Raw genomic sequence first — 8,667 nt, 5'->3', positions numbered from 1 at the left:
TGAGTGTCCTGATAAAAACCAAAGATCCAGGCCTTTAATGACCTCTTGGGCACGGCCATCAGCAGTGTGTCTGTTTGTGGAGAGAGTGTTGACCTTGTTGAGAGGTTCACCTTGGCAGTGACATTCATGTCTCTGGTGACTCTTCCTATGAAGTCAGTAGACGGATTGGGAGAGCATCAGGGGTCATGAAGTCACTGGAAAGGGGTGTGTGGCACTCCTGATATCTCTGAAAAAGGATGAAAGTCCAAGTTTTTAGAGTCCTGGTGCTTCCTGTCTTGCTATATGGTTGTGAGACATGGACGCTATCCAGTGACCTGAGAAGAAGACTGGACTCCTCTGGTACTGGGTCTCTTTAGAGTATCCTTGGGTACCGCTGGTTTGACTTTGTTTCGAATGAGTGGCTGCTCATGGAGTCCTGAATGAGGCACATTACCTGCATTGTGAGCGAGCATCAGTTATGTACAAACAGTACAAACAGTAGCTTAAAGTAAAAAAAGTTGCTTAAAGTGCTTTACATAATAAAGACATAATGGTGCGACTCAAACCACTTACACCTTAACACCAGCAAGACCAAGGAGCTGGTGGTGGATTTTAGGAGGCCTAGGCCCCTCATGGACCCTGTGATCATCAGAGGTGACTGAGTGCAGAGGGTGCAGACCTTTAAATATCTGGGAGTGCAGCTGGATGACAAATTGGACTGGACTGCCAATACTGATGCTCTATGTAAGAAAGGTCAAAGCAGACTATACTTTCTGAGAAGGTTGGCATCCTTCAACATCTGCAGTAAGATGCTGCAGATGTTCTACCAGACGGTTGTGGCGAGTGCCCTCTTCTACGCGGTGGTGTGCTGGGGTGGCAGCATAAAGATGAAAGACGCCTCACGCCTGGACAAACTTGTTAAGAAGGCAGGCTCCATTGTAGGATTAAAGTTGGACAGTTTAACATCTGTGGCAGAGCGACGGCTTAAGTAAACTCCTGTCAATCATGAAGAATCCACTGCATCCACTGAACAGTGTCATCTCCAGACAGAGGAGTAGCTTCAGTGACAGACTTTTGTCACCGTCCTGCTCCACTGACAGACTGAGGAGATCGTTCCTCCCCACACTATTGCGACTCTTCAATTTCACCCGGGAGTAAATGCGAACATTAATTTTATTTTAATTCTTTTCATTTTATTATTATTTAATTTAATATTGTTTCTTTGTATCAGTATACTGCTGCTGGATTATGTGAATTTCCCTTGGGATTAATAAAGTATCTATCTATCTATCTATCTATCTATCTAGAATAGAAAAATAAAAGACACAATAAGAAAACAAAATAAGTCAACATTAATTAACATAGAATAAGAGTAAGGTCCAATGGCCAGGGGGGACAGAAAAAAACAAAAAAAAAACTCCAGACGGTTGCAGAAAAAAATAAAATCTGTAGGGATTCCAGACCATGAGACCGCCCAGTCCCCTCTGGGCAATCTACCTAACACTGCTCTTTCTTCTTTGCTTAGTCATTGACGTGTCTAGAACTTATAAAATTATTGTCCTGATAAAATGTATAAGAGCTGAGAGTGCAGAAAGTGTGTCTGACAAAAGCATTCACACAACTGAGAGGTTAGATGACTGTGGTCTTGTTTGAAAATGGTTGTAAGTAGGGTGTGACTTGAAAGAATCTAATGGCAAAAGTCTCCGTCTCACCGGACTTCATTCCAAAAAGTCTCTCAAAAAGTCACGTCTCGTCCTAAGATTTTTTTATATAATAGAGAGATTTTTTTTTTTTTCTGTTGCACATATATTCTTTTGTATCTTACATTCTTTGCCAGATTGGGCTTTTGGCCTCTGTGCACGTCTCATAAAAAATTTGAATTGTCTAAATGGTTCATCAGGAAGTCTAAACTGAGTTTAATGCTGTCTTACACCCAATGCAACTGAGCAAGCTGTGAATCCCCGTGACTCTGCACTGAAAAATGTTGATTGTCTTAACCTTACACATAGACCTACAGTAGGTGTGATAAGCTACAAGAATAAGAGTATGTTTATGTGTGTACTTTAAATTTAATGTCATGTTAATATACTAAGGGACAGTGGGTAGTGCTGCTGCTGGCTCACAGATCCAGAGTCCTGGCTTTGAATTCCACTGAGTTTGAGTTTGCAAGGCAGTCTGGTTATTCTTTTAGGCAATCTGATTTTCCTACCACATTTCCAACGATATGTATTTTAGTTAAAGTGGCATTTCTGAGTTACTTATTTGGTTGATGTCTTTATTTCATGGATTTTCAAACAGGTAGGGGAAGTGGCTTGTTCATGGTCACAGTGTCACTAGCTGGATTTGAACCCACAGCCTGAGGATATGAAGTCAAGAGGCCTAACCACTATGCCACACTGCCAGTAGATGTGTGCATAGTTAGGCCTTGGCACTCTCTCTAAGGTTATTACTGTGACTCCCAATCACCTTGAAATCTGTTAAGTGGGTTTGGAAATGCATTAGAATTAGAACCACTATTTTAACTAATTTAACTAACGTAACTTACAACACAACACCACAAGCAAGTCGCATAATTGAAACAAAGTACATTATAAACAGCAGCAGAATAATGCAATTATTAAGGAGATATGCAAGTGAAAGCGCATGTGTGAAGAGTGTGTATGTGTAGAGTGTCACATCTTCATGTATGAGAGAACACACAAATAAGCATGGAAGACAGGCTAAATTATTAGTTTGCAAGGGCTATGGCTCTGGGGAAGAAACCGTTTAGGTGTCTCTTAGTATTAGTTTTAATTGACCTAAAGCATTTACCAGAGGGTATTTTTTGGAACAAGTTTTGATCTTTGTGGCAGAAGTCAGTGATAATTCTTTTGACATTATTTATGACGCAAGGTCTGCAACAGATGGAAGAGTACAGCCAATTATTTTCTCGGCAGACTTCACAACACGTTGTGATTAATTTTGGAGTTCTGTATATCTCGCATTGTATTTTCGCTTTTAATCATTAGGTTACCAGCTAAACACAGCAGTTGCTTCTCAGAGGTTCAACAAATACTGTATTAATAGCATCAACGTCTTATTCCAGTGCATCCATCCAGGCAGGAATGGTTGTATATATATGGTTGTGAGACATGGACGCTATTCAGTGACCTGAGAAGAAGACTGGACTCCTCTGGTACTGGGTCTCTTTAGAGTATCCTTGGGTACCGCTGGTTTGACTTTGTGTCGAACGAGTGGTTGCTCATGGAGTCCTGAATGAGGCACATTACCTGCACTGTGAGCGAGCATCAGTTATGGCACTACAACCATGTGGTGCGATTCCCAAAGGGTGATTCGGCTCACAGGATCATCATTGTTGAAGACCTGAGTGGCTGGACCAGGCCAAGGGGATGCCCACATAACCCCTGGCTGCGGCAGATAGAGGGTCATTTCCGGAGGGTGGGACTGGACCGCGTGTCTGCCTGGGGGGTAGCCAACCAGGATCCTGAGCTATTTCGTTGAGTGGTTGGTGCAGCAACATGCTGTACCAGTGCATGCTCCACAACCTGACTTGACTGACATGACCCATCTATCCATACTGACGTGGCTTGTCTAATTCATCAGTAAAAATTACCTGCTGCCAATTTTATTTTGGACATTTTTATATTGGATTATTACATTTTTACCACACAGCTTGGGCTCATAGATATTAACTTTAAAGACCTCCTAAGCAACTTATTAACCATCCATCCATTTTCTAACCCGCTGAATCCGAACACAGGGTCATGGGGGTCTGCTGGAGCCAATCCCAGCCAACACAGGGCACAAGGCAGGAACCAATCCAGGGCAGGGTGCCAACCCACCGAAGCAACTTATTAGCATGACTGTTAAATGCTCTCAATTGCAAGGTATGTTCCCGTGTTTAATAATCACGTGATTTTGATGCATGTTGGTGCGCATGTGCACGTGAACTCGCGCGTGTGTATGTTTTTATAATTACAAAAAGAGACCGCAAAACCGGTGTGTTCCCCGATCGAGATGTTTCAGAGGGTACTGCAGTTATTTTTCCTCTGTCAGTATATTATTTTGTGTATATCCTCAGTTTATTTTCAATTTATTCTCAAGAATACATTATTTATAATTTTCTTGCCATTGCATGGACGTTTAGCCTACACGCCAACACAACTAATTCACTGCATGAACTTTAAAATAGTAAATGAAATTTATTAATTAAACCATTAAAAAACTAAAGGGTCCAATAAACATCACATGACCTGTCCAGTACATGATAAAAATCGTCTTTCTTCAATGTATAGTATCTGTTAATCCAGACTGCTGTTTTCGGCAGAATGAGACGCTTCTCATATACAACTTTCCAGTTAAGACTCACGACGTTAATTGACAGAAGGAATCGGTCTGTATCGGCGGTTACATCCAAAATGTCATATTGCGATTAACTGACCTGCTGACACACACTCACCTCATCACCGAGCCCGCGCGCTAAAGTTTGCTTCCGGAAAACAAGTCAGCCGCGTTGCCACGGTAACGGGACGCTCTAGTCGAGTCTCGCAGCCTGCCGTTTCCTGTTTGCTGCTGCTGCTGCGCTCACCAAGCTGGTAAGTGTTCGTTGACAAAGCCTGCAAAATTTTTATAAATTAATATAACAAAAACCGAAAGCCTGAAATGGGAACATTCGTGCCGTTTCGTCGCGTCTAAGGAGCCGCCTAAAAGGGTTAGGAATTTCTGGAGTCTGATCTCCCAGTTTTTTGTCCTTACACTCTTTATTCTGGACTGTTGCGAGTTCTCTTTGCACCTGACAATTAATAACTCACCCCGACTAAACTGGGAGATTTTTTTTTTTATGGAAGTGGGCTTTCGGCTCGTCTGACACATATGTAAGGTAACAATATCGGTTCAGATTTGCTTCTTCTCTCCGTGACGCTTACGTTCCTATCCCACCGGTTGCCTCGCCCATTCTCCCTTTCGTTTCAGAACTCGGTGAATACAATATTTGATTTTTAAGTCGGTCGTATCGCTTTTACTGTTACACTGCTTCCAACTTGTCACTTATTTCTGAGTCTTATTTAATGCCAAGCTTTGGGTGCTTAGTTTTGTTATATTTTTATTACTTATTCTAGTTATTTTATTATTTCCAGAAACAATTTTGATGTTGTCTGTAAAAGGTGCAGAGTATAATAATGGCTGACGTAATCCTGGCAATCAGTGTGGAGTTTCCTGATGGTCAAATCGGGAGAGTTAGCCTGGTTAGGGGGAAAACTTATGCAAATGTACAGAATATACAGGCACGGGTTTATTTATTTTTTCATTTTATTCCAATAACATTTAGAAGCTACACCTATCAAATTCAATTAATCCTAAAGAGTATCAACAACAACATTTATTTAAATAGCAGATTTTAGTGCTATTGACAGTGTAGCTCAAAGTGCTTTACAAGATGACATAATAAGGGAGTTAATATAAAGTATAACACACAAGATTGGGCAATACTATTATATGGAATATAACAGAGAAAAAAAACATGGTTAGCTGACGAGGAGGAGGAGGAAAAAAAACTCCAGCAAAACTCCAACACATCAAAACAATTTTTCCCTTTCCACCCAATATCCTCCCACTCACAAAATCATTCTATTACTCATCTAATGATTCTTTAATTTAGATTTTTCAATTTAAGCCCATTGAACTTTGTGTTTGTAATTTCTTGGACCGTGTCCTTTCAAAAAAGAACCTTAAATTCTTATCTGATTGAAGTCCAGTCATAAATAAAGTGTGCTGAATTTGTGTCAAGTGTTGCTAAAGAACTGTATGTGTCAATTTCTTCCTAATCATATTAATAAAGTCATTTTGTTATTTATACAACGGGGCTCTGCCCCCTGTTCGCTTCACTCACCCACCCCCGGCTTTGGATAACCGGATATACAATTTAAAGAGATTGTTATTTTCATGGGTATTGTTACATATGCAGTATTTTCACTTTTACTTTAAAACTTCAGTAAAAACAATATTTGGAATTGAAGTATTGAATTTTGATTCAGTGTTTGGACTTGCATCATGACAACGCAGCATATAATTGTCCGTGAGTGAATTAAGTTTCTTTATCTCTAATAAATTACCAGACTTTTTCAAATGTTTATCCCTGCTCTTTCTTCCTTGCTTAGTTATTGACGTGTCTAGAACTTATAAAATTATTGTCCTGATAAAAGTTATAAGAGCTGAGAGTGCAGAAAGTGTGTCTGACAAAAGCATTCACACAACTGAGAGGTTAGATGACTGTGGTCTTGTTTGAAAATGGTTGTAAGTAGGGTGTGACTTGAAAGAATCTAATGGCAAAAGTCTCCGTCTCACCGGACTTCATTCCAAAAAGTCTCTCAAAAAGTCACGTCTCGTCCTAAGATTTTTTTATATAATAGAGAGATTTTTTTTTTCTGTTGCACATATATTCTTTTGTATCTTACATTCTTTGCCAGATTGGGCTTTTGGCCTCTGTGCACGTCTCATAAAAAATTTGAATTGTCTAAATGGTTCATCAGGAAGTCTAAACTGAGTTTAATGCTGTCTTACACCCAATGCAACTGAGCAAGCTGTGAATCCCGTGACTCTGCACTGAAAAATGTTGATTGTCTTAACCTTACACATAGACCTACAGTAGGTGTGATAAGCTTCAAGAATAAGAGTATGTTTATGTGTGTACTTTAAATTTAATGTCATGTTAATATACTAAGGGACAGTGGGTAGTGCTGCTACTGGCTCACAGATCCAGAGTCCTGGCTTTGAATTCCACTGAGTTTGAGTTTGCAAGGCAGTCTGGTTATTTTTTTAGGCAATCTGATTTTCCTACCACATTTCCAACGATATGTATTTTAGTTAAAGTGGCATTTCTGAGTTACTTATTTGGTTGATGTCTTTATTTCATGGATTTTCAAACAGGTAGGGAAGTGGCTTGTTCATGGTCACAGTGTCACTAGCTGGATTTGAACCCACAGCCTGAGGATATGAAGTCAAGAGGCCTAACCACTATGCCACACTGCCAGTAGATGTGTGCATAGTTAGGCCTTGGCACTCTCTCTAAGGTTATTACCTACAGCTGTTGGGATTGACTGTGGCTCCCAATCACCTTGAAATCTGTTAAGTGGGTTTGGAAATGCATTAGAATTAGAACCACTATTTTAACTAATTTAACTAACGTAACTTACAACACAACACCACAAGCAAGTCACATAATTGAAACAAAGTACATTATAAACAGCAACAGAATAATGCAATTATTAAGGAGATATGCAAGTGAAAGCGCATGTGTGAAGAGTGTGTATGTGTAGAGTGTCACATCTTCATGTATGAGAGAACACACACATAAGCATGGAAGACAGGCTAAATTGTTAGTTTGCAAGGGCTCTGGGGAAGAAACCGTTTAGGTGTCTCTTAGTATTAGTTTTAATTGACCTAAAGCATTTACCAGAGGGTATTTTTTGGAACAAGTTTTGATCTTTGTGGCAGAAGTCAGTGATAATTCTTTTGACATTATTTATGACGCAAGGTCTGCAACAGATGGAAGAGTACAGCCAATTATTTTCTCGGCAGACTTCACAACACGTTGTAATTAATTTTGGAGTTCTGTATATCTCGCATTGTATTTTCGCTTTTAATCATCAGGTTACCAGCTAAACACAGCAGTTGCTACTCAGAGGTTCAACAAATACTGTATTAATAGCATCAACGTCTTATTCCAGTGCATCCATCCATCCATTATCCAACCCACTATATCCTAACTACAGGGTCACGGGGGGTCTGCTGGAGCCAATCCCAGCCAACACAGGGCGCAAGGCAGGAAACAAACCCCCGGGCACACGAGAACATGTGAACTCCATGCAGGGAAGACCCAGGAAGTAAACCTGGGTCTCCTAACTGCGAGGCAGCAGCGCTACCCACTGCGCCACCGTGCTGCCCAGTGCATGGTAATCTGGAATTTATTCTAGAAACATTAGTTGTAAAACACAATTATCCCCATATAATTGTGTTAGTTTGAGAAGCAGCACCTTCTTTAATGTGTTTTCAGTTACAGATGTTAGGGCAGCAGATTGCAAACCATGTCCAAAGGGTTAAATCCACCACAAAGCACCATCTCTCTCCTTCATATGAGGACAGTAGATAAGAGGAAATTATTGGGTAACAAATCCTAGACCAACATGACTATTTCTGTTGCTTCTTTGTTAGCAGTGTACACTGGTATAGGACTGCAACAATCTGAGGGCCATTTTTCAAATATGAATATTTCTTAAATTTTGGTCAAATTGAGTCTGATTATCACTGCAGCAGGTACAGTCAGGTCAGGTCATTTTACTGTACAGCTCTGTTGCAAATCCACACACGTCCCAAAGCTAATGTGCCTGATGATAGAAATGATTATGGCATTGTCTGTTTAAACCTTTATCCTAAGAGTTTACCATACTGTTTCAAAATGCTTAAAATGGATCTGTGGTTGTTTTATAGTGTGTGACAAAAAGGCGCTATATGAGCGCCGACCCGACACAGACAGTCATGGGAGGCACACTTATAAATCCATCCATCCATCCATCCATTGTCTAACCCGCTGAATCCGAATAGGGTCACGGGGGTCTGCTGGAGCCAATTCCAGCCAACACAGGGCACAAGGTAGGAACCAATCCTGGGCAGGGTGCCAACCCACCGCAGGAC

The 8,667-nt window shown here is 40.6% G+C and overlaps 1 protein-coding gene across 2 annotated transcripts in view; it reads left to right on the top strand.

Moving 5' to 3' along the window:
• The first annotated feature begins 4,496 nt into the window (after positions 1–4,496).
• The window catches only part of dynlt5 (dynein light chain Tctex-type family member 5), a 19,578-nt gene continuing 15,407 nt past the window's right edge, over positions 4,497–8,667 (top strand). Inside the window, exon 1 of one of the 2 annotated variants that reach the window (XM_039735892.1) lies at positions 4,497–4,574. The gene's annotated coding sequence lies outside the window, so the exon portion shown is untranslated. The remainder of the gene's footprint in view (positions 4,575–8,667) is intronic. The other variant, XM_039735893.1, reaches the window with a different exon arrangement.

Source organism: Polypterus senegalus, chromosome 14 (genome assembly GCF_016835505.1).
Source record: "Polypterus senegalus isolate Bchr_013 chromosome 14, ASM1683550v1, whole genome shotgun sequence".
Lineage (NCBI taxonomy): Eukaryota > Metazoa > Chordata > Cladistia > Polypteriformes > Polypteridae > Polypterus > Polypterus senegalus.
The sequence above is the reverse complement of the archived record's forward strand: the minus strand, read 5'-3'. Positions and strand labels throughout refer to the sequence as shown.